The following is a 27025-nucleotide window of genomic DNA, read 5'->3' as shown; positions in this document are numbered from 1 at the left end:
CCTCTATCCATTGAGCCAAACCAGCTAGGGCCATGCACTCTTTTAAGGGGTTGGCTCCCCATAAAATATGGCTAGAGATAAACAATAGGGCCCAAATTAGTTATGGTTTTAAGGTTGCCAGCAAAAGTTAATTTTGGAAAATGTAATCAATAAAAGGAAATTATTGGAAGGCTATCAGGAGACTCATAGGACCAATGAGAAAGTCGTGGACATGAAGAGAAACCAGGCAACTCGGGTTTGTAGCAGGAACTGGTTGACCATACTTGATAGCATTCCTCTGCGTGAATTAGCATCCTCTCGGCCTCAGGGTTGTTTTGAAGGTTAAAGGAGAGAGTGTGTGAGAAACCACTCAGCAATCATTGGGCATCATGGTGGCAGCACAACCAGAGTGAGAGGCCTTGGCAGCCAAGGGCTAATGGGTACACAGGATTCCTGGGAGAAGGACCTGGGAAGATAAAAGATAGAGTGATTGACAGCAATAGTCCCCCTTGCCAGCCTGACTGGGGTTTAGCCTGTGACACAGGCCTTAGTTTCCCTACCTGCTGAGTACAAAAGAAAGTGGAACTATCAGTCACTTCTTTTTAGCTGCCACTTTAATGTTTATTTATATTGAACTTAAAATCCCCTCTTGTTGTGAAATAATACACATACAGAAGAGTGTATGTAATAACAAAACTGTCTGGCAAAATAAGCTGCCAGCAGTGTCAACGAAGACTGGCCACAGAACAGAAGAGATTTGCAACAAAAGTCAGTCTTTTATTGTAGTCGACTGCATCCATTTCTTTCTTTCTTTCTTTCTTTCTTTCTTTCTTTCTTTCTTTCTTTCTTTCTTTCTTTCTTTCTTTTTAATATATTTTATTGATTTTTTTACAGAGAGGAAGGGAGAAGGATAGAGAGTTAGAAACATTGATGAGAGAAAAACATCGACCAGCTGCCTCTTGCACACCCCCTATCGGGGATGTGCCCGCAACCAATGTACATGCCCTTGGCCGGAATCGAACCTGGGACCTTTCAGTCCGCAGACCGACGCTTTACCACTAAGCCAAACCGGTTTTGGCCCATTTATTTCTTTATATTTTTTTACCTAAAGTGATATTTTTATTGGTTTTTGTAAAGTGTCATCAATATTTTACTCCAAGTCTCATAAAGAAAAAACTACTAAACATTCATGGAAAACTAAGGGGTTTTGTTAAATTATGTGTCCATTATTTAATTTTCCCCCTTGATTTCCCTTCAATTTTTAAATTGTGCTAAAACACACATAACATAAAACTTACAATTGTAACCATTTTAAGTGTACAGTTCAATGGTATTAAAAACAGTCATAATGTTGTACAACTACCATCACCATCTATCTTCATAGCTCTTCTAACCTTGTAAAATCTCAGCCCATTAAACAATAACCCCCATTGCCTACTCCCCTCAGCTCCTAGCAATTCACAGTAATTAAAAAAAATCTATCTACACTAATAAAAGAGAAACACACAAATTGACTATCACTTTGCTACACTACCAGCCAATCTGGAGTGAGTATGCAAATTATCCAACAAACATGGCAATGCCCATAGTGATGCTGGGGCTGCTGGGGGCTGGATCAGAGAAACAAACTCCCAGAGGGGCCTGGAACCCAGCAGCCCCAAGGCCTGCTACTGTGGTGCTGGAACTGCTGGGGGCCAGATCGGAGCTGCAAATCCACAGGGGATCCTGGCACCCAGCAGCCCTAATCCCACCACCACATCTGCTGAGATAAAGCACAAGCGCATAAGCCCTGGTCAGAACCCAGGATGCTACTGTGGGCTCCCCTTCCAAGATAGGGAAACCTGAGAATAACCTGCATTTTTAGGACAAGGTGGCATCTATACTAATAAAAGGGTAATATGCTAATTAGACTGAACATCTTCTGGACGATCTTCCAGACATCCTTCCAGTCAAAACCATGTTGGAGGGACCAAGGCAGAGGAGATTAGAGGCTATCAGGCAGGCAGGGGAGAGCAGTTAGGGGGATCAGGCCAGCAGGGGAGAGTAGTAGGCTTGCAGGCAGGTGATCGGTTAGGAGCCAGAGGTCCTGAGGGGTCCCAGGTTGAAGAGAGTGCAAGCTGAGCTGAGGGGACCCTCTTCTGTGCATGAATGTTGTGCACTGGGCCTCTAGTTTATTAAATAAAACACTATTTTGTGACCTTGTAATAATACAAATAATCTATTTTATCATTCAAAATAAAAAAGTAATCTATTTTATCATTTAAAATAAAAAAGTAAATAGTGATTTTTGAAAGTAAGAGTTGACATATGAATGAAGCTCTATAGATTCTGGTGCACACACACAGTAGACCCTGAAAATATAAATTCCCTCCTTTATTTTTTATCCTTACCCAAAGATATGGATATGTTTATTGATTTGAGAGAGAGAGAGAGAGAGAGAGAGAGAGAGAGAGAGAGAGAGACTGATGTGAGAAACATTAATCAGTTGCCTCCCATACAAGTCCCAGCTGGGATCAAACCCACAACCTGGGTATGTACCCTGATGGGGAATTGAACTTGCAACCTTTTTGGTGTACAGGATATTGCTCCAACCAATTGAGTTACCCGGCCAGGACAATTTATGTTTACCTAATGTCAAATAACTTGAGCATCTTTTCATGTGCTATTTGCCCATCCACTTATAATTTACTAGTGGCTGGTGCATAGATTGGTGCACACTGAAAGGAAATTAATTAGAAGAAATATTTCAATATTGCTATTCACCCTTTCTCTATAATAGAAGTGTTAATTAACCAAATTCATGATCAACAACGGCATATTGAAACACATGTGTGTGATTGGCACCAGAGAGCTTTATATGTATCGCACATATGTGAGTCAACTTAGCCTTTTTTTTTTTTAAATATATTTTATTGATTTTTTACAGAGAGGAGGAGAGAGGGATAGAGAGCTAGAAATGTCGATGAGAGAGAAACATCGACCAGCTGCCTCTTGCACACCCCCTACTGGGGATATGCCCACAACCAAAGTACATGCCCTTGACCGGAATCGAACCTGGGACCTTTCAGTCCGCAGACCAATGCTCTACCACTGAGCCAAACCGGTTTCGGCAACTTAGCCTTTTATAAATATAAAATAAACTTGCTTAATTAGACCTACTTTCTGATTTAGCTAAACTTTTTCCAGCCCAGTGAAGTACCCCAACTTTTCTTTCAGGTAATTGCCAGCAACACAGCAGTAAATATCAACACAAAGCAGGTTATTATCTACACTAACGAAAGAGAAACATGCAAATTGACCATCCCTCCACTACACCCACCAGCCAATCAGGAGCAAGTATGCAAATTAATCCAACAAAGATGGCGGTGGCCACAGAGCTGGAGCAAGCAGGAAGCTAGGGTTTCCCCCGGCAACAGAGGAAGCCAAGCTAACCACCCACCCTGACCACCACTCAAGGAGTGGCTGGGGGCCTGGGTTGCTAGGGGGCGTGGCCAACCTGAAAACAGTCCTCAGCCCCCACCCAGGCTAGCCAGACACCCCAGCCGGACCCTCCACCCTGAAGGGGGTGTGGCCAGCCTGAAAACGGCCCTCAGCCCCTTACCCAGGCTGGCCAGGCACCCCAGCAGGGACCCCCACCTTGAAGGGGGTGTGGCCAGCCTAAAAATAGCCCTCAGCCCCTCACCCAGGCTGGCCATGCCCCCCCAACAGGGACCCTCACCCCATGGCGGTGGCTGGCCTGCAAGCTACCACAGATCCCCCACACAGGCCACCCCACACCCCAAGGAAACCCCCACCCAGATCCAGGACATGAGTTAGAGGTCGATTCAGGGTAAGTAAAGCAAAGCCCACACCCCTTCAGACCTGATCTGCTTTCAGTGTCCCCACCAAACTGTACATCAGCACCGTGGACAGAGCCCACTCTCCTTCACCAGCCACATCCAATCCATCACCAGTCCTGTTGGTTTTACCTCTCTCATCCCTACCTCCACCTCCCTCATCTAAGTCAGTGTTTTTCAACCTTTTTTGGGCAAAGGCACACTTGTTTCATGAAAAAAATCACGAGGCACACCACCATTAGAAAATGTTAAAAAAAATTAACTCTGTGCCTATATTGACTATATATAAAGTAATTCTCTTGAATAGGAATCAAATAAACACAAAGAAAGTATTTTATAATTACTTTATTATGAAATATTAAGTAACAAAATAGTGAAAAATTATAAAATTCTTGTCTTGTCTGCACCTACGGCACACCAGGCAACATCTCACGGCACACTAGTGTGCCGCGGAACAGCGGTTGAAAAACGCTGAATTAGACCATACATCCTTCCGGACGAAGCTGGGGCTGGAAGGAAGCCATCCAGGTCCCAGATGCCAGAGGGAAGGCAGGTGCTGGCAGCAGGAAGGAAGGCCTACCATTCCACGAATTTCCGTGCATCGGGCCTCTAGTATGTTCACATTCATTGAAAAAAGGATACTTGGGTGTTCATTATAAACACTGGTACTGTTTGATTTTTAACTTTTCAAAGCAATGGCGGTAAGAAGGGATTACAGAATATCACACAACCCCAGACTACTTCTTCTGCTGTTTCCTCGGAGACATAAAACAATATTGGGGTCTGCAGCGCCTTCTAACCAAGGTGAGAGTTCAGAAGGAAGAAGCCAAGTTCAAGAAATCATAAACCACACTTCCCAGAGGTGCTCTTAACTGGAAAACCAGTGTATGTGGTCGCTGGCCATCATGGGATGTGGAATATCGGGCCCAGGCCCATCCTCTGCTTGACAGATGGGAACTCAGAGGCCCAGAGAAGGAAAGCACCTGAGGGGAGGAGCTTGGAGAACCTCAGCAAACCTCCCATTTCAGAGTAGGTCCTGCAGGTGGCTCCCTACATCCATCTAAGGGTCCAGGTGTCAGGATCGAGGTCCCTACGTGGACTCAAAACAAAAATGTACATGTCCATCAACAGACACGGGATGTATCCAGCCGCTGACTGAGGGCCCCCCCACCATGCAGCCAGAGAAGCCTCAGCAGCTTCACAGAACAACGAGGCCCTGACTGCCCCGAGGAAGGGCCACATCGCAGGCGTCCAGGGCAGGGAGCGGTGGTGGACACAATGCTCAGCCCAAAGAACAAACAGGCGTCCGCTATTTGTTGCACGCGGAACTCCCCCTGCACTGGCCTTCTTTTCCTACTGGCTCCATCATGGGGTGAACTTGTGCTTCATGTAAGGACTCCAGTCTGATGTAAAAAATGAACCACTGCGCCCCAACATTTAGTTTAAAAAGACTCAGGTGAAAAAGAGCTTGGCTGTTGAGCAAGTACACAAGGGCTGTGTGGCACTGACGCAAAGCTGACCCGCAGGCAGCGGGAGGCAGCATGCGGCTCTGCTCCAGGCTCAGCTTTCCTCCAGGCCTCTCACCCGTGGGGGTGTCTGTGCTGGAGCTAGTGCCCCCGGCCCCCACCAGCCTTTCTCCTTTAAAAGCAGAGACTGAGTGCGGCCTTCTCCCAAGGCCCTGTCCCTTCCCGGCAACTCCCTCACTGAGCCCTCGGTCACCTGGGCATCACTGCCCGCCTCTCAGGGCTGCCGGGCCCGCCTTCCTGCCCCAGAGCAGCTGAGCCGTGTGTCCGCTGTCTGATGCAGAGGAGTCACTGGGGAGAACGGAGCTCTCGGCCCCAGGAGAACTAGGGGAAGGTGCTCCTTTCCTACATCACTCCGCGTGCTCTGTAGCCCAGGGTTCCCGTGGGAGGGCGCGTCAGCATCCCCACAGGCTTGCTCAGAAGGAGGCAGGACCTCCACAGCAGGTCTTGGGGGGTCTGTTTAGAGACGCAGACCCAGATGGTTGCTGACAAGTTCCCAGGTTCTGCTGCTGCTGCTGGGCTGGGAACCCCCTTTGAGAACCACCGCTCCAGCCAACTCATTCCCAGTGAGACAGGAAGGACATAAGACTCAACATCCGGGAACTTCTGAAAATACAGAATCCTGGCCCTAACCCCAGGGGCCACCAAGCAGCAGGCCAGGAGGAGGCCGGAGACCCTGGCTGAACACTGGCGCCCAGTCTGAGCCTGGCCATGCTGCTTCTCACCCTCCTGTCCTCTGAAAAAGGTCAAGGAAAAGTCTCCCCAGGTTTTCAGAGGCAAAACTTGAGCTTCTTAAATAGCTGGACCTGTTCAAGAGGGGCCTCTGGTGTTCCCAAGTGCCTGCCCTGATGCCTCAGAAGAGGACAGCCAGGGTGGCAGAAGCATAGCCTGGCAAACAAGACCCAGGCTGGCTCCTGTGACTTTGCATGTCTCGCTGAAAAGCCACGGGCAGAGGGATCCCACTCTCCGTGGGGGTGGCCTCTCACCCTCCCTGGTCAGAGTAAGGAATGACTGTCTGGCTTGGTCCAAGCCCTCACAACAAGGGGACACTGGGTGGTACTTCTGTTGGAAAACTTTCTTGACTGTCGCTTCACAACAATGAGCGGTTATGCTCACGCTGTCATGTCAGGAGGGAGGGAAAAGGCAGAACATGAAAGGCAGGGTGTGAAACACAAGTCCCCATGCAAACACTGGGAGGAAACACTAGAACCGCTCACAGTGACTGTCTTTCAGTGGTGGGATTCTGGGTGGTTCTTATTCTTACTACATGTTTTCCTAGCTGTTTATAAAAAGCACATATTACTTATATGACCAGAACTTAACTTTATTTTCCAATAAATGAGAAGGAAATACACAGCACAACCCTGCCCGCACCTACCTGTGTCAGCCCAGAGGCAAGTGCCTGCGGTTTTCTCCACGTGAGCAGGTCTGAGGCAGGGGCGCCCTGCGGCCCTTAGCAAGTGCTGCAGCAAATATTTACTCTGGGCCCCGGGGCTGAGGCTTCCCGGCACCCCTGCCTGCCCTCAAAGGCTGCCAGTGCAGAAGCCGGGCCAGGAGGCAGGTCCTTCCTTCTCCCTGCGATCCTCTCTGGGCCCTGACGGTGGACTGGCCGTCTTTTCCTTCCTGCGACGGTTCCGTGTTCTGGAGCGCTACCAGGTGCCCAAGAGCAGCAAACTGCCTGCAATTCCACATGGCCCAGCCCCCTTGGCCAGCCCAGAGCTGAGGGCAGGGCAGCGGACCGCCATCAGCTGCACTCTCCTGGGCCAGCGAGACCAGGGAAGGCATGCGCATGGCCACATAGCTTGCCCCGGAGCCTGCCTGCTCCCTGCTGCTCACAGAGAGCCTGAGGAACCTCCCCCTCCCTACACCCCCCCCCCCCAGACCTTCATCGCTGCCACAGGGAGAGGTGATGCCCTGAGGTGGGAGGGCTGCCTGTCAAGGGTCCCACGTTGGCATCTCTGTGGCTTTGATTCCTGTGGAAGCAGGACAACAGGCCTCCATCCCAGCAACTGGGGCAAGTGCTGCCAGTGACAGACGTGGACAGGGCCGCCTCCACCTCAACGCCCGTTCCCGTCTCCTGCCCATAACCCCCCCGACGGGAAACTCAGCTGCGCATCACTCCACTCAGGTGCTATTTCCTCCAAGAAGACTCCCAGCTGCTCCCACGCAGCCTGAGTTAGGAGACCTGTCTGTTGAACTGTTGGCACCATCTGCCTCCCTGGCACTTAGCACACAGCAGCAAAAGCACCGGCTTACCATGAATGGTGCCTGCAGCCAGGAACCAAGGTCCCTCAAAACCAGACCCAAGTCCAATGGCAGCACCACCCCTTCCCCCTGTCCGTTGCTGTCACAAGGGCAGCCCTAGCTGAATCCCACCAGCCTACAGCATGCCTGGGCCTGAGTGTGGCTCCCCTCAGACCAAGAAATGAGGTCACTTCAGCCCCATCATCTGAGCTCCCCCAGGCCCCGCCCAGAGGCTGCTCAGAGTCACGTGCTGTGCTGCCAACAGGCCATGGAATGAGCACAGCTGCCAGCTGGGAACAGGGCCAGGGGCAGAGGCTGCCCAAGATCTCAGTGAAACCACAGAATAAACACTCACATGTTGGACAGTGGGTGTTTCTTCAACATATATATATATTTCATTTATTTCAGAGTGGAAGATAGAAACATCAAAGATGAGAGAAAATCATTCCTCAACTGCCTTTGTATGCCCCAACTGGAGACTGAGCCTACAACCTGAGCCACACAAGCTGGGCCGGGGAGTGGTTCTTAAACCACGTTCCCTGAGGTCCCAGGAACTCACAGATATGCCCTGGAGGGAAAAGTGGGGGTTGAGCAGAGGACACTATGATCCCCCAACCCCCGATCAATCAGAGTTATGGGGCTTCACCTGAGATCTTAAGAAAACTCATATGGAGACACAAGTGTCAGTGCTCAGAAGTGTGAAAATCAGGGCCCAGGTGACAGGTTCAGTCCATATGGCGTCCGTCCTGATCATATAAAGACCATAAAGATCAGAGACTTCACCCCACCTTCCCAAGGCCTGGGTGGGGATTTTTTTTTTTAATATTTATTTTATTGATTTTTTACAGAGAGGGAAGGGAGAAGGATAGAGAGCTAAAAACATCGATGAGTCAGAAACATCATTTAGCTGCCTCCTGCACACTCCCCACGGGGGATGTGCCCGCAAGCCCTTGATCAGAATCAAACCTGGGACCCTTGAGTCCGCAGGCCGACGCTCTATCGACTGAGCCAAACCGGTCAGGGCCTGGGTGGGGATTTTAACAGCCCTTCGCCATCAGGTCCTCCTGCACGGACTATCTGAATGAGATATGGTGACCATGACAAGTGGACACTCTGCACGCTGAACTCCAGTGCTGCCGTCCGCACCCTGGGGGCTCGTCCATTACAGTCCTGACCCAACATAATCCTCTGTGGTCCCATACCTCCTTCAGCCCCTTGAAGTGCTGCTGTACAAAGACTCGCTGAGCTGCAGACAATAACCAGGTCAGCGCGCCCCTCCCAGAACCCATTCCAGCCACTCCCCACGAGACTGGTGCTTGGGGCCACAGTGCAGACTCATCTCTGGGGCCCTCACAACACCAGACCCAATGCCATGCACACCGCTCAAAGGACATCTGCTGGACAAGTAAAGCAATGCAACCTCTGTCCCTTCTCACAATGCAGGGGGAGAGGGATAAAGGGTGCAAGTGAGAAAGCCCAAGTGTCAGCGAGCAGCTGCCTCACCGTGAACACCGTCTCCTCTGGGCTTCCTGCAGGAAACCTTTGGAGTGAGGACACTGCCAGGAGCACGGACGTCCTGGGAACAGAGGCCGCCCTTACCTGGTAGAAGGTCTTGATGTGTCTGACCAGGATGCTCAAGTTCTCAATGCGAAGGTTCACATCGTTGTTCATGTGCTGGTGGAAGTGCTGATTAGGCCTGGGGTCTCTAGGGGAGGAAACAGGAGACTGGAAACAGAATCTCCCAGCATTTGCCTCACCTCCCTTCCCAGCGCTGGGCAGCCTTCTCTGAGCCCAGGTCAGTGTGAGGCTGAAACCAGTGTGCTCCACTCAAACCCAAAATCTTCATCTGCCGAGCCATGGACCTTAGACAGTACACATCCCTCCCAACTATAAGACAAGCCCTCCTCAGGCCCTTAATCAATGTCATTTCCACTCCCACTCCCAGCTGTTCCCACAAACCACCACCAAATGCAGGGCAGACCCAAAAGGTTACACTGTATGAAAATCGACAACCCACCCCACAATATAGTTAAAGATTAAGAGAGTTAGGAAATGAACACGCCAAAATATATGAACCATCAAGAAAGAAAAAGGGGAAACATGGCACATTTTCTGACTTAAATCAATAAAAATCATTAATGTTCTACTTCACACGGGTTCCCCTCCTCTGTCACCAGCCTGGGTCTCGGGATGGTCCTGAGATTTTACATTCTAGGGACACAATTCCACCTGGACAAGCCGACATCATGGTCTGTGACACTATATGGTGTACAACGCCACCTAGGAGCCATGCTAACAGGAGAGACTCAAGCAATTCATGAGGGAACCCCCAAAGCCTATTGACTTCCACTCTCCAGCAAAAGTCAGATCTGGTCGTGATGAAACCAGAATTCTCAATCAAGTGACTTATAACTTCACTCACTGATATGTGTTCAGTGTATTTCTCAGAATTCTCAGGCTCAAACAGGTTTCCTATCTGAAGAGACTCAACAGGAGGCCTCAGCTGCCGCCTCTCCTGCTTTTCATAACCAAGCCCTCCCCCACAGTTACTGTCCCAGCACACAGGGAGGGGGATGATTCAAAGGAGGGCTGTCTTCATGGTTCATGAGGGCGCTGAGCCTCCTGGGAGCCGGTCTGATGGGAGAGAGGCAGGCCTCTTCCTCTTTCTGCAGTAACCTGCCCCCTCCATAATGAAGGGGCGATTGGAGAGTTATGGAAATCGATCTCAATGCCATTTGGCTCACTTGAAGCCACAAAATTGACAAATAGGAAAAAAATGTACAAGTCAACATTTCAAATGTCACTGAAAGTACAATTTAAAAACCACCACCACCATCACCACAAGGTGTTTGCAATTCAACCCGGACACCAGCAGCTGAGGTGGAGAGGAGGACACCTTGGCTGGGGCTGGGAAGCCCCGACTGCCGTTTTGGGAGCAGGACTGAATGTCTGCAGAAAGTCTGTGAATGAGATGCGGTGTCTGTCAAGACCGAATTGAAATCTTTCCCTGGCAAAGGAAGGCCCGATTAAGTCACATGGGACCTCCCCAGGAGAGGCAGCAGCCAACGGGCCTCAGCTCGCTGCACCTGAAAAGCACTCCAAGCACTGGAGTAGGGGCCTGGGTCTGACCCTCTGCTTCTCCCACCAGCTCTGAAGGCAGCACTAGCAGAAACTACGCTCCACAAGAGCCCTGGCATTTAGTACCTGAGCAATCAGACTAATTATCATGATCATTAACCAATACTCCCTCCTTTAAGGCTCTCAGGGCAGAGAAAGGTTATTAGGAACCAAATCCAAACAAAACAACTAAGGAAAGTCTATCCCACTCTGCTCAGGATGGGAACCCCCTTCTCTCCTGCTGTGGGAAAAACAGAGCAACTGCTGACTCCAACCTGGGCCAAATCAAAATGGTGTCCACTCCCACAAGTACATGCACACCAGCACAGGCATGTGGGTACACGGGCACACATGTATGCACACCCACCCACTGGGAGGCCAGGGCTCAGAGACCACCGCAGTCTTCTTCAGTTGCCCAGGTGCGGGCACCTGAGCCCCTGCCAGCCTCCTGGTGGCTCTGAGGTGTTAGGTAACACGCCCCTTATCTGGGCCCCAGCAAGCCAGTTAGCATATTGCTGCTCTTTCCTCAGGTCCTATCAGCCTGGGGAGAGTTGATCCAAACAGGTGAACAGCACGCAGTTGGAGCTCCCAGAATGGACAGTAAAGCAGAACAGCCTTCCCTGCTGGTGAGTTACATTTCTCCACTTGGCAGGAGTGAAAACACAGGCTTAGCTTCAGTGTTGTGTCGGATGTGGGGATAGGACTTGGGTCCCAGAGTCCAGTTCTGTCCTAGAACTCACTGGGACAAGGCTAACGCTGTGAGTTATAATCTAGGAGACTAAGAATGTGGAAGAAAGACTGAAGAAACACAAAAACAATTCTTACTGGCTGCCTCAAGTCCTTCCTGGATCAGGAGGGTATACACATGAGTGAGTAACTGACACTAACACCTTTCACGTTGCAGGCGCTGTGCTACATGCTCACACATCATCGCATCTAATCCTCCCTACCATCTCTTTTTTAAAAAATATATTTTATTGATTTTGTACAGAGAGGAAGGGAGAGAGACATAGAGCCAGAAACATCGATCAGCTGCCTCCTGCACACCCCCTACTGGGGACATGCCCGCAACCAAGGTACATGCCCTTGACTAGAACTGAACCCGGGACTCTTCAGTCCCCAAGCCGACACTCTATCCACTGAGCCAAACCAGTCTCTGCCTCACTACCATCTCTTAAGGGGGGCAGTGCACTTCCCACTTCATAGATGAGCAAACTGAGGTGGTGAGTGCCACACCCAGCATCAGGCAGCCAGGATGAGATACCTGGACTTCAGTCCCCGCTGGCTCCCTATGTGTGGACATGGGCTGGGGTTTTTTTTTTTTTTTTTTTTTTTTTTTTTATTTGAGGGGATTTCATGCATATATCATAAGTTACATCTTGATGAGCTTTTAAAAATTAAACATACTCCAGTCATTAGGTAGGAAACCTCTACCCTCCCAGTTCTCCTGCACCCTTTTCCAGTCAATCCCCACCCCCACTACTGGCCAGGACCTGTCTATGCCTCGGGACAATCCATGAAAACTCATTTTCGTCAGTGTTCTCAGAGAAGTGCTGCCAAAGCTAACAGATTTGTCGTTTATATTAAGCAAACACAGGGTTGGTAAGATCGGTAAGATTGATAGGGCTTTTGAAAACAAACAAACATTAGAAATGAAACTTCTACCTCTCCCACAGCCTGATAGCACATGACGTATTAAAACAAAAGGAGCTATGTTCTTGGGAAATTTCTCAAAACAGATCTTTTTAGGTAAGTCTACTTAAACCACTTCCTTTTTAAAAATTTTAAAATATATATATTTTATTTATTTTTTACAAAAAGGAAGGGAGAGGGATAGAGAGTTAGAAACATCAATGGCAGAGAAATATCCATCAGCTGCCTCCTGCACACCCCTTACTGGGGATGTGCCTGCAACCAAGGTACATGCCCTTGATCGGAATCGAACCTGGGGCCCTTCAGTCTGCATGCCGATGCTCTATCAACTGACCCAAACTGGTAGGACTAAATCACTTTCTGACTATGCCAAAGCTAACTCCTCCTGCGTGTGCCACAAATGAAGCTGATTCTCATTAGCCAAAGGGTTTGTGTCCAAGTCGGACAGCTTAGTTGCAGGTGAGAAGGTGAGCATAAGGGGCTGGTCCACAGAGAACGCTAGGATGTTCCCTTTCCTTCAAGTGCCCGAGAACCACACCGACACTAAGTTCCAACCTCTCTCCTGCCATCTCTGAGTTAAGAACAGTCAGAGTAGGAGCCTCCGTGGGGCGGGCTGTCAGTCAGACAGGCTCTGCAGAATTCAGCAGCAGGAGAGGATGTGGCCCCCAGGCCCTGTTTCAGAGGCTCCAGGTCAGCCCCTCAGCATTCTGACACCCTGTGCCTCTCCTCACACAGTGGCTTTCAATCCAGGACCTGAGAAGCCACTCACTATGGAGCAACTGAACGTGGAAGATGAGTGAAAGAGCTCAGAAACAGGGCCCTACCCAGGAGTGAACCCTCAGTCACTCTCACTGCTCCCGACCCTCCCGACACTTCCTGTGGCCAGACACTGTCCGTTACAGTTCCATGACCCCCCAAGTTTTAATTTTAAATTTCATTGTTTAAACCACATTAATACCTGAGTTTGAAGTTAACTGAACCATCTACACCAAGTGCTTGACAGTCCTTCAGTTCCAAAAATCCTTCATCAAACAAACTGCCACCCACTGTCCTGCAGTTCTTCATCCCCAACGAATGGCAGCAAAAGGGCCCGGATGCTGAGGTAGCACTGGCGCAGGAGAAACGCTCCCACAGCAACCCCGGTTCCTTCGTTTCTACACCCTCAGTCACACCTTCTGGGCATCAGTGTGTGCTTGGCCTGGGAGGACAACTCACATTTCCATCATGACCTGGTTCAGCATGATGCCATCCACCAAGTGCACGTACATGTCCTCATCCTTGCCGCTTGTGACTGGGCTCAAAGTTTTCACCTGCGAGGAGGGGGTGCGGGCAGAAAGGCAGAAAATGTCTCCATGGCAACAGCGGGCAGGACCCCTGTGGGCTGAAGGGCCACCCAGCGCCCACCCTCGCTTCAGTTGGCACCAAGCCCACCTTTCCCCAGGGCCCGTCTCCCTGCCCTGATCGCGGCTCCAGATGGGAGACAGCAGGAGGCAAACTTTCTCGCCACTGTTCTCCAGCGTCACAGGACAGGGAAAAGGAAAAATAAAAGGAGCTTTCAGGCATTTCTCATGTCTCTGATCTATTGGAGTCACCGTGCCCATCCCATCCGGTACACGTTCCCACTCAGACACCCCAATCCTCACCGGCCACCACCATCCACCAGTGGTCTCGGGTTCAAACACTAAACCAGGATATTTGGGGGAGTGAGTGCTTTTCCGCAGTGGTTCAGCCACATGGGCCGGGTGACCCCTCAGTCCCTGTCCGCTCTGGGACCGGCAGCCTGGCGCGCTGGCAGGAGCAGGTGAGCCCACCTCAGTCCTGCACTGGTGCCTGGGCTGCAGAGTAGGAAACCCCTTAGGCCCCAGACCAGGACCCCGCCTCCAGCTTGGAGACCTGTGAAGACCCCCGAGTCCCAGGACTGCCAGGGCCGGGGGGGGGGGGGGGGTGTCTGTGGAGACCCCAGGAGGCGGGAGGGAGCCAGGCCACCAGCCATGGGACAGGGAGGCAGGTGCACTCACCCACGCCACCAGCGGCTCTGAAGAAGCGCTCCATGAGCTCCCGGACAGTACTGTCCATCCTCAGGCTGTGTCCACGGTTCATCGCTGCGCACACCGGCTCTGGGCCCACAGTCTCTGTGTCCAGCAGCTCAGCACCACGCACTGCCAACGGCTCCTCACCCCACATTCCAAACGGCCCCTCACCCCACATTCCAAACGGCTCCTCACCCCACATTCCAAATGGCTCCTCACCCCACATTCTAAACAGCTCCTCACCCCACATTCCAAACGGCCCCTCACCCCACATTCTAATCGGTTCTTGAGCCTATATTCCTAATGGCTCTGAGTCCCATATTCCAAAGGGCTCTGGCAGGGAACACAGCTGGGTTGGGGGCTGTGGCAGCTCCTGAACAATGGTAAGTGCTTCAGAATACACCAAAATTATGACACATTCTCTATGAAATTTAACATCTCTCTGGGCCCATAAAATATAAGGAAATATAAAGGGTCTATATCTACATCCTATGTAATTATAAATGTAAGTTAATCACTTAAACATAATTTTGCCAATCTCCATCTTAAATTATTTTTTTTTCTACCAGCCAAATTGCAGAAATTTGATCAGTTCCTTTGAAGTAACCATTCATTCATTTTCTTTAGTTAAACCCTACCTAGTAGCTCAGCTTGGGAGTTCTCCTCCCCATCAACAGTGAAAGGAGATGCTCCAGTTAGTAGTTCATACATTACAACACCTAAACCCACCAGTCAACTGCCTAAAAAAAAAATTTGATAGAATATTAACAAGTAATTTAGAAGAAAGAAAAATGAACAAAATTAAGCTGCACATTTGGGAAATATTTTAACATAAAGATCCTGAACATAGCTTTCTGAGCAAGGAATATTAAACTAGCACATGCAAGAAAGACATTTAGAGAACAGATATGCAGGTATGTCAGAACAAAATTTAAATATTTAGGCTGTCAATCAATGAACTAATTATTTTCTAAACTAGTAATGATTTTCTTTTGGTTAACTAAAAATTTTATTTTGTTTAAAATAAATTTAAAAATTTTAAGTAAATGAAATCTTTGGACTTATGATAGAGGGGGACAAAGTATCAATGAGCATTTTTATTAACTATCCAGCTCAATATTACAAATTACTTAAAGTCCAAGAACAAAAATGGAAAAAAATACTACCTAAAGGTGTTATTTTTTTCCTAACCACCTAAACCAATTCCACTTATAGAATCTACCACAAATCTAATAGCCTTCATTTGTGGGAAGCATGATGAGATTTAAAATAATGCAAAACAAAATGTGATCTAAACAGGAAACAAATTTATAAATGTAGTGACCTGAACTGAGAACACAGCATATTACATATAATTTAGAGATTCTTGATATGTTGAAAATTACTTCTTTTATAATTATGCAAAACAGGATTTGAATAACGGTTGACTGCATGAGCTTATGCCAATGAAATATTAACTGGATGCTAAAATTTTAAACTCTCTGCTTCCAAATTTCAGGGCCAGGGTTTCAGAGAAATGCAGAAAAACTTATGAGTCTTGAACTGTTTTAAAGAAAACACGTAACAGTGACATAGAAGACAGGAAGAAATCACAGAAGAGTGCGTGCAAGCCAGGCACAATGAACAGCACCTTGCATACTTCAGAGCTCAAACGCCTCAAGGCGATCCATCAACTCCCATTGACTTAGGTAAACTCTGGACCTCTAGAAGGCAGAAATTCTAGGGCTATTATAAAGTTTTCTTTCCTAAAAACCAGATCCCGGGTTCCAGGCCCTGAAGGTTGTTGGTTTGATTCCCAGTCAGGCCACACATCTAGGCTGTGGTTCAATCCCCAGTCAGGGTACAAACAGGAGACAACCAGTCAATGTTTCTCTATCACCCCATTGACTTTCCCCCAGCCTCCCCTACCCACTGTCACATTCCCTCATCCCATCTCCCCCCATAGTGTTTGTGTCCATTTGCACTTGTATGCATGCATACAAGTCCTTTGGCGGATCTCTTCCCCCTCCCCAACACTCCCCAGCCTTCCCGCTGAAACCTGACAGTCTGTTCGGTGCTTTATTGCCTCTGTATCTATCTTTTGGTTCATCAGATGATAATGTTCTTTATTTTCCATAAATGAGTGAGATCATGTGGTATTTTTCTTTCATTGCCTGGCTTATTTCATTAACATAATGCTCTCCAGGCCCGTCCATGCTGCTGCAAATGGTAAGAATTCCTTCTTTTATATTTTTTTATTTTTCCATTTTTTAAGGTATTACATGTGTACATATCTACCCATTGCCCCCCCCACCCCATTTCCATACATGCCCTCACCCCCCAGTGTCTTGCATCCATTGGTTATGCTTATATGCATGCATACAAGTCTTTCAGTTGATCTCTTATATCCCCATCTTTCCCTACCTTCCCGCTGGAATTTGACAGTCTGTTTGATGCTATACTGCCTCTATATCTATCTTTTTGTTCATCAGTTTATAATGTTCTTTATTATCTGTAAATGAGTGAGATCATGTGTTATTTTTCTTTCATTGAGTGGCTTATTTCACTTAGCAAAATGCTCACCAGTTCCATCCAGGTTGCTGCAAATGCTAATAATTCCTTCTTTTTTATAGCAGCATAGTATTCCATTGTGTAGATGTACCATAGTTTTCTGATCCACTCATCTGCTGATGGGCACCTAGGCTGTTTCCAAATCTTAGATATTGTAAATTGTGCTGATATGAACATAGGGGTGCACATATCCTTTCTGATTGGTGTTTCCAGTTTCTTAGGATATATTCCTAGGAGTGGGATCACTGGGTCAAATGGGATTTCCATTTTTAGTTTTTTGAGGAAACTTCGTACCATCCTCCACAGTGGCTGCACCAGTCTGCATTCCCACCAGCGGTGTATGAGGGTTCCTTTTTGTTGGTATACTCGCCAGCACTTGTCATCTGTTGATTTGTTGATGATAGCCATTATGACAGGTGTGAGATGGTACTGCATTGTCATTTTGATTTGCATCTCTCAGATAATTAGTGACTTTGAGCATGTTTTCATGTGTCTCTTGGCCTTCCTTCTGTCTTCTTTTAAAAAGATTCTATTTAGGTCTGTTGCCCATTTTTTTATTGGATCATTTATTTTCCTTTTATTAAGTTGTATACATTCCCTGTAGATGTTACAGATTAAACTTATATCAGTGATAACATTTGCAAATATGCTCTCCCATACAGTGGGCTTTCTTATTGTTTTGTTGATGATTTTTTTTTTTTTCCTGTACAAAAGCTTTTTATTTTGATGTAGCCCCATTTGTTTATTTTCTCTTTAGTTTCCATTGCCCTAGCAGTATCAGGGAAGGAACTGCTTCGGCATGTGTCTGAGATTTCTCTGCCTATGGATTCTTCTGATGTTTTTATGATTTCCTATCTTACGTTTAAGTTCTTTATCCATTTTGAGTTTATTTTTGTGTATGGTGTAAGTTGGTGGTCTAGTTTCATTTTTACTGCATATATCGTCCAATTATCCCACCACCATTTATTAAAGGGACTGTCTTAACTCTATTGTATGTTCATGCCTCCTTTGTTAAATATTAATTGAGCATAGTGGTTTGGGTCGATATCTGGGTTCTCTATTCTATTCCATTGGCCTATATGTCTGTTCTTGTGCCAGTATCAGGCTGTTTTGATAACAGTGGCTTTGTAATACAGCTTGAAATATGGCATTAAGATCTCTCCTACTTTATTCTTCTTTCTCAGGATTGCTGTGGCTATTCAAGGTCTTTTTTTTTTTTTTTTATCCCATTTGAATTTTTGGAGAGTTCTTTCTAGGTCTGTGAAATGTGCCATTGGTATTTAATGGGGAGTGCATTGAATCTATAGATTGCTTTGGACAGTATGGACATTGTAATGATGTTTATTCTACCAATCCATGAACATGGTATGGGTCTTTTGAATACACAAATGAAATTATTTAATAAAATCAAATTTTAAATTTATTTGATGTCTTCAAAATAAAATAGAGGGCAGAACAGAGGGCAGGGCAGAGGGCCCTGGTCTGCCCTCTGCCCTGCCCTCTGCCCTGCCCTCTGTCCTGCCCTGCCCTGCATAGCATTTACATAGCATTTAAAAATAGTTCATTTTACTGAAGTTATTTAAGCAATACATTCATTTGATGGGATTTCAACACAAATCTGCAGAGACCTGATTTTATTTTAAAGTGACTCAAGAGCAATTCAGTGACTGACCCCAAGGGCTTCGTGCCGCACTCTCAATTCCGTGAGGACCTTCCTACCCCCACGGAACTGGAGTTTAATGGGCGCAGCATCCGGAGAGCTCACGGCTGGGGCACAGGATTCAGGGGATGCCATCAGCTGAAGCACCACAACGGCTTCCCTGGAACCAGTCAGATCTGGTGTCCTTCCTGCCATGAGTGAAGGTTAAGAGAGAAGTGGGCCATTAACTTCTTGTGTTAATGCCCAGTGGATGCCTGGCCTGCTGCAGGTGGTCAGATCTATGGCTTTAACTACTTCTCCCTGAAATTCTGTCCCAGCCAGAACCATCTGGTGTGGAGGATCCCGGGCTCACCACGGAGCGGGAGGAGGTGGGAGACACCAGAAAACTCTGGATCCTCATGGGGCACGAGCAGGCGCCCGGACCCCTCACACTGTGCAGGGAGGAGCCGTGGTGAGGATGAAATAACACCCTGACTGCAGAAGGCCGGCTCCCTAAGCAGCTGGTGGCCGCAGAGCCGCCTGCCCTCTGCTCTGCCCTGCCCTTTGCTCTGCCCTCTGGCCTGCCCTGCCCTCTGCCCTGCCCTCTGCCCTGGTCTGCCCTCTGCCCTGCCCTCTGCCCTGCCCTCTGCCCTGCCCTGCCCTCTGTCCTGCCCTGCTCTCTGCTCTGCCCTCTGCCCTGCCCTCTGTCCTGCCCTGCTTTCCGTCCTGCCCTGCCCTCTGCCCTGCCCTCTGCCCTGCCCTTTGCTCTGCCCTCTGGCCTGCCCTGCCCTCTGCCCTGCCCTCTGCCCTGGTCTGCCCTCTGCCCTGCCCTCTGCCCTGCCCTCTGCCCTGCCCTGCCCTCTGTCCTGCCCTCTGCCCTGCCCTGCCCTCTGTCCTGCCCTCTGTCCTGCCCTCTGCCCTGCCCTGCCCTCTGCCCTGCCCTGCCCTCTGCCCTGCTCTCTGCCCTGCCCTGCCCTCTGCCCTCCCCTCTTCCCTGCCCTCTGTCCTGCCCTGCCCTCTTCCCTGCCCTCTGTCCTGCCCTCTGCCCTGCCCTGCCCTCTGCCCTGCCCTCTGTCCTGCCCTCCCCTCTGCCCTGCCCTCTGTCCTGCCCTGCCCTCTGCCCTGCCCTGCCCTCTGCCCTGCCCTCTGCCCTGCCCTCTGTCCTGCCTTGCCCTCTGACCTGGCCTGCCCTCTGCTCTGCCCTGCCCTGCCCTCTGCCCTGCCCTGCCCTCCGCCCTGCCCTCTGCCCTCCGCCCTGTCCTCTGCCCTGCCCTCTGCCCTGCCCTGCCCTCTGCCCTGCCCTCTGCCCTCCGCCCTGCCCTCTGCCCTCCGCCCTGCCCTCCGCCATGCCCTCTGCCCTCCGCCCTGCCCTCTGCCCTGCCCTCTGCCCTCCGCCCTGCCCTCTGCCCTCCGCCCAGCCCTCCCTCCGCCTTGCCCTCTGCCCTGCCCTCTGCCCTGCCCTGTCCTCTGCCCTGCCCTCTGCCCTGCCCTCTGCCCTGTCCTCTGCCCTGCCCTCTGCCCTGTCCTCTGCCCTGCCCTCTGCCCTGCCCTCTGTCCTGCCCTCTGCCCTGTCCTGCCCTCTGCCCTGCCCTCTGCCCTGCCCTCCGCCCTGCCCTCCGCCCTGCCCTCTGCCCTGCCCTGCCCTCTGTCCTGCCCTCTGCCCTGCCCTGCCCTGCCCTCTGCCCTGCCCTCTGCCCTGGCCTGCCCTCTGGCCTGCCCTCTGCCCTGGCCTGTCCTGCCCTCTGCCCTGCCCTGCCCTGCCCTCTGCTCTGCCCTCTGCCCTGCCCTGCCCTCTGCCCTGCCCTGGCCACCCTCAGGGGACGGGAAGGGACTACCTGCAATGAGCTCTCCTCGCAGAGGTCCCAGCGCGGACTCCTCACCGCGGGCTTAGCATCTCCAGGGCCCTGTCCGGCCTGCAGCCCTCCGTGCACAGGCCCTGCCCGCCTCGTGCTGCCTGAGGCCACGTGCACTGAAAGCCAGCACCTTCCAGAAGCACAGGCTCTAACTTCCGGCAGGGGCGGGACTTCCTGGTGGAGGCTGGGGCAGGGAGGGGCGGTGGCGCCCCTGCAGGCGAAGGGCGGCCACCCCGGAAGCGCGCAGCCGCAGTGCGTCTCCTCTCAGAGCCGGTCCACCCAGGAGGCGGTGAGTGTGGGGACGTGTTCTCACTTCCATTCAGGCGGGCCTGGCTTTTCACAGGCTCATTGGCTCTTAGTAAGGTGACCAGACGTCCTGCTTTTGGCGGGACAGTCCCGATTTCTAACAATTTGTCCCGCGTCCCGCGCGGCGTTTTAAAAAGTCCGGATCTTTTTAAAAAATTCTTTTAAATTTTTTTCAAATGCCGCGGGACGCGGGACACATTGTTAGAAATCGGGACTATCCCGCCAAAAGCAGGACGTCTGGTCACCTTACTCTTAGGGAATATCTACTTTATATCTTATTATAATAATAAAGTATGACTTGCAAAATACTGTCTTGGAAATTCTGGCTTAGTAGTCCAAAGCTGAATTCCAAAGGTGTTTCTTCTTTTCTGCTGTAAGAGTCCCAGTCACACACATTCCTCTTGTGTGAAAGGAAAGCACCCCTTCCCTGCCATGCAGATGGGTGCCTGGGGGTGGTGAGAGGTGGTCGTACACACAGAAATGAAAAGATAAAGGCACCTGAGCATCGACGGTACCACTGCCATTCGGCAATGTCTTCAAGGAAAAAGGTTATAGTTCACTTTCTCCCTGTACTTTCTCAGGGTGTGTAGCACATAGTAGGTGGACATGTGAGGTGACCAACTTGTCCCACCGTCTGGCTCTTTGGTCTTTGGCCAGAACAACTACTGGGTTCCAGAAGGTTAGAGAAATGGTTGACTGGTATAAAAGAAAGAAAGATCTGCTCTTTAATAAAATCTTGTATTCATAGTTTCACACTGTAAGTCATTGCACCATGTGAGAAACGCCAGGACAGAGGCCTGAGGGAGGGTTTATCTTCTAGTAATTTTCAATGGAAGGACATCTGTGCCATGGTCCTGGCTCAAAGCAGTGGCTCAATGCGATGGAGATGTCCCTCAGGAGACAAGGGGTTGTGCCCTAGACCTCACCAGAGAGACGTCTCAGATGTCCCCACCACTAGACTGGGGCGCTCAGTGTTGGGGCTGTGTCACTGGCACCTGCCTCATAACATAAATTCCGTCCTGGCAGTCCTCTGGGAGTTACACCCTTTTTTGTTTGCTTCACAACCAGAGCCACACTCCCCCTGGCACATAGAGCGCCGCGGTGTCCAGCCCCCTCTCTGACCTCATCTCCGGAGGCTCCAGACACTCTGACCTTATCTGCTTCCTTGTGCACATCGAGCAGAGGCTTCTTACAGCCAGCTCCCCCTTTGGAGTGGGTTGATGCTCCTCTCAGCTCTTGACCTCTTGGTTACATCCCAACCTTTGGGTCTCAGTTTATGCGTGCTCTTCTCAGAGTGACTTTTCTGGTCCTCGCAGTTTCATAGACACCCCATGGATTTTCTCACAGGACCCCATGCTTTTATTTTGTGGCCTTGTCACACTCTGTTCACATGCTCTACTAGTTTCATATCTGCTCTACCTTGTAGACTTTGAAGGTGGTGTCTGGCTCTGTTTTATTCCCGGCTGTGCCCTACAATGTAGCAAACATCAGGCATCACTGAAAATGGATCAACTGGATGCAGAACCCATGGGCTGAATTAGTGAATGAATAAACTGATGATTTAAGAATTATGGTGTCCACAAGAAAAAAATATAACTGTGTGGTCATGGATACTAACTAGATTTACTGTGGTGGTCACTTTGCAATATATGCAATATCAAATCATTAAGTTGTATACCCCAAATTAATATAATGTTACATATCTAATACATCTCAATTGTTAAAAAAAGGAAAACAGTATGAGGATGTTGATAATATTATTTAAATTATTGATAGTACAGGATTAGAATGTTTTACATTCAATTAAAATATTTTATTATATTTTTACATTATAAAAAATAATGTAGAATCACTGCAAAAAATCAAACTAAACAAGAAGATACACTAGTATACAAGCAGTTAATAATCCCTCTCCTTCATACTCACCAATATTAATAGGTTTTGTGTGTGGATATTATTCCAGATTTTTACATAAATATATATGTTTTTCTTCTTTCATACATATTTGTGCATGTGAAGATTTATATACTTGTATAAGCAGTTTTTCTTCTATAAGTGAAAAATGGGAGGCTATTTTACACATACTTGGTAACTTGCTTTTTCCACTTACTACTTTTTCTACTTAATAACATATCATGGCCATCTCTCCAGTTCAATACACACACATCTCTTTATTTTAAAGAGGTACATAATATTTCATAGCATAGACACCATAGTTCTTCATCTAATTTCCTGTTGATGAAATGGGAGTTGTTTCCAGGGTGTTACCGTTACAAATAACTATACAGTAAATCTCCTTATGTAATTTGTGCTTATTCACTAGATTCTCAAAGCATGTGGGAAAAGCATGGGCATTTTTAAATAGATTCTGCCAGACTTTTCTAGGAGGGAATTGACACCCCCGGCAGCAATGTGCGACTGAGTCCAATTTCCTCTGTCTCAACTAAGAATAGATATCGTAGTTTCTAAAACTGTTTTCCAATCTCCGCTTCCTTGTGGCTGAGGCTTACAGGTAGTCATCCTCCTTCTGGAGTCTTGAGGCCTGAGAACAGAGAGTAGATCCCCTTCTTTCTGACGGGTTGCACAGGGATCTTGGCTTGAACACTTGGGGATCAGGAGGCGGTGAGGAGTGGGGGGAGGAAGGAAATGGGCTGAGGACGTGAACATGGACGTAAAGGCTGTGTAAGGAGTCTGCCTTTGAGTGGCCGTGAGGATACGCAACTAGCCAAACACAGGTCTGGATCAAGGGGGAGTTTGTGCATGCTGAGCTACTTAAAGAAAATGTGTCGTGTTGAAACCGGTTTGGCTCACTGGATAGAGCGTCGGCCTGCGGACTGAAAGGTCCCAGGTTCGATTCCGGTCAAGGGCATGTACCTTGGTTGTGGGCACATCCCCAGTAGGGGGTGTACAAGAGGCAGCTGATCGATGATTCTCTCTCATTGATGTTTCTAACTCCCTATCCCTCTCTCTTTCTCTCTGTAAAAAATCAATAAAATATATTGTAAAAAAAAGAAAAGGAAAATGTGTCTTAATGACCAAATACTTCAGTGTGTCTCTAAAAAGTGAGGGCAGTTCCTCACCTAACTGCAACACCATTGTCACACTCACCAGTTTTCAATGAGTCTTTCATGTCATCTAATAGTCCGTCCAAATACAATAAATCCAGAGACACAGAAGCATGGAACAGATGCGGAATGTCAGAGGGGGTGGGAGTGGATGGGTGGGTGGGAAGAGATCATCCAAAGAACTTGTATCATATATGCATAACCCATGGACACAGATAATAGGGTGGTGGAGGCCGGGGCTGCGGGGCAGGGGCAGGCTGTAAAGGGGTCAATGGGAGAAAAAAGGGGAAACCAATAATACTTCCAACAATAAAGATTTAAAAATAATAGCCAGCCCACCTTTATATTTTCAGACTTTTAATTGAGAGAGTAGGTTTTAAGGAACACACTCAAAGCAGGGAAAGCACTGGAGATACAGGGGAGAGGGACTGAAGAAGGGGAGAGTAGGCTGGGGGGAAAGCAGGTGGTGTGTATGTCCCATTCAGCCAGCTCTGCCGCCAGGTTGCCAGCCCACCCCATCCCTCTCTGTGACTTTGCTGCCCAGGTCTCCCCTCTGGTCCAGGTCCATGTGAGGGGGGAGTGAGGAGAGAGCGCTCCAGGGCCACACAGGGTAGGGGGAGCCTGGTCACGCTCCTCCAGGAACTACTCCAGGGTGACCCCCGTCTGCTCCTGGGGCACAGGGACCCCCAGGCCTGGTGCTGGGCCACACCCCTCTTCTGGGTGCCTCCTGGTGGAGAGGCCCATCTGGGTGGCGGGTCCTTCTGGTGGCTGAGGGTACTGTGTCCTGGCATCGTGGGGCAGGACAGAGTGCTGTGTCCCTCTGGGCATCAGGTCCTCACTGCGGAAGCTCTCGGGCCTGCGGTGGAGCAGGCCGTGTAGGAGAAACCTGGTGTGAGGGTGAGGGCACACAGAGGGACACACGTCAGTCTCTCACTCTCGCTCACCTGCCTCCGGTGGGCTGTGCTGCCTCCTGCTCACAGAACACAGGGAGCCCTGCTGGGGCACCAGAGCACACTTCTCCCAGGCTGGCTTTGGGGGTGTCAGGACATGCTGGCATTCCCTACAAGTTCACGCTGGGGTTTAAAAACAAAATAAGGTGGGAGGAAAGTGCAGAGCTTCTGCTAGAGCTGAGATTAGCAACAGCTGTGAGGCCCCACAGCCCTTGGGACAGCGCAGACAGACCATCTTCTGCACCATTAACAAGCTTACACACCATAAAGCAGGGGTCCTCAAACTTTTTAAAGTGGGGGCCAGATCACGGTCCCTCAGAGAGCTGGAGGGCCGGACTATATGAACTACTAATTCCTACTGTAACACCTTGGCTGCGCTCACTGCCCAAAAAACCTGGCGGGCAGGATCAGACTCCCCTGGGGGCTGCATGTGGCCCGCGGGCCGTAGTTTGAAGACCCCTGCTATAGAGGAATCACACTCACCCCGTGTCCTCTGACCACGATGGACCGGAACTCCCCACGCTGTCCCCATCTGGAAGCTGCAGGAACTCAGGCTCGGAGGATGGGTAGCTCACACAGGCACCCAGAGCTGGTCAGAGAGGAGAAGGGACCTGACCCCAAATCCAAGAAAACTCCCAGGCCTGAGCCTGTAACTGAATGACGTGCCCTGTGAGGCCAACCCATCAAGCTTTGAAGAATTGCTAATTGTCTTCTTTAAATCACACAAATCTCACCAAGCCCACAGCGGAGATCCAGGGCACTGGACAGTGCCCAGAAGGAGGCTGACTTACCTTTCAGGCCGCCAGGTGAGCGGTCACTGGCAGCATCCCTGCGGCTCTCTAAGCTGCCTGGCCAGGACCCTGAGAGGAGAGGACCACCCTGGACCAAAGGGCCGCTGACCCAGTCTAGCCCAGACTACACCATCCAGTCTGCACAGAGGACAGAGCAGAGCGATTCTGCCACAGCTCGGGCAGCGCCCTCAGAGGGACAGACCCGTGTTCTGGAGACGCCCCAGGAGGGGTCCCGCCTCCCCTGAGTGCCAGGCCCCGTGCCCAGTGGGCATGGGCTGTGCGGGATGACAGCCTGTGCTTCTGTGTCTGTGAGGTCTGGGGCTGGGGCTCAGTGTTGTTAACAGAGGAAATTTCACGCAGAATTCCGGTAGAGACCAAACAGGGCGGCTCTGGGAAAGGAAGGGTTGGAGGGATGGGGAGCCCACCCTTAAGACACATGGAGCTTCTAGAACATGTGGAAACACGCTGCCTAGACCCTGGTGAGGGTGGGAGCCAGGACAGGGCAGTGTGCACCCACTAGTGCACAATGAAGCCTGAGCTGGCTTCAGGGGCCATTCGCCTCGGGCGGGGGGAGGGGGGTGCTGGGGCCTCAGGAGGAAAGAATGTGCTGGCTTTCCATGGATGTTTGCTGTCCTTCAGCTCCTTCTCCTTTTGTCTCAAGTTGACAGCTGCCCCAAAGGGAAAAGAAACGGACCTCACGGTGACAAGTATGGGGCAGCCGCCCTCCTGGCTGCGGTGTGCGCCTGCCTGAGGGTGTCTAGGGCAGCCCTCCCTGCCCCCCGGGATCAGAGGGGGAGCACCTGCTGCAGGGAAGGCGGCACCATCCGGCTAGGGCAGAGGGTCCCTCCCAGGCCTGCACACCGCCCCTCCTGTCCACGCTCCCAGCACACGCAGTCCCAAGGCCCCACCCCGTGTACCATCAGGGCTTGTCCCACTGCACAGTCACAGCTGGGGACCCGTCCTCCCTGCACACAGCTGAGCTGAACTGCACTGAGAACCGGGCACACTAGGAGCAGCTCTGCCTTCGCCCCACCAAGCAGTCTGCTCTGGACTCACTGGGCACAGGGCACCCAGTTCCCCAGGCCTGGCGCGCTCCCCAAATAGCAGGCCTCAGAAAAAGCCCGTCAGCAGCGGGGCGGGGGAGCCAAAAAGTGCTTGGCAGACTGTCAAATTACAGCCGGGAGGGTAGGGAGATCTGGGGGAGATAATAGATCAACCGAAGGACTTGTATACATGCATATAAGTACAACCAATGGACACAAAACTCTGGGGAGGGAGGGTATGTATGGGGGGGGGATTGTTAAAATATGTACACAGATAATAATTTAATAAAAATAAAAAAGTGCTTGGTTTCTGTGAAGAGCACAGAAGCAGAACAAGCTTCCTCTTTGAGAAGGAAAACCTTGAACAGAAGCATCCACCTTCCCCTTTAATACAGTTCCTCATGTTGTGGACCCCCAACCATAATCACAAACATAGACCGAAATTT

Source organism: Pipistrellus hanaki (assembly GCF_964339955.1).
Source record: "Pipistrellus hanaki genome assembly, chromosome: 12".
Taxonomy (NCBI): Eukaryota; Metazoa; Chordata; class Mammalia; order Chiroptera; family Vespertilionidae; genus Pipistrellus; species Pipistrellus hanaki.
The sequence above is the reverse complement of the archived record's forward strand: the minus strand, read 5'-3'. Positions refer to the sequence as shown.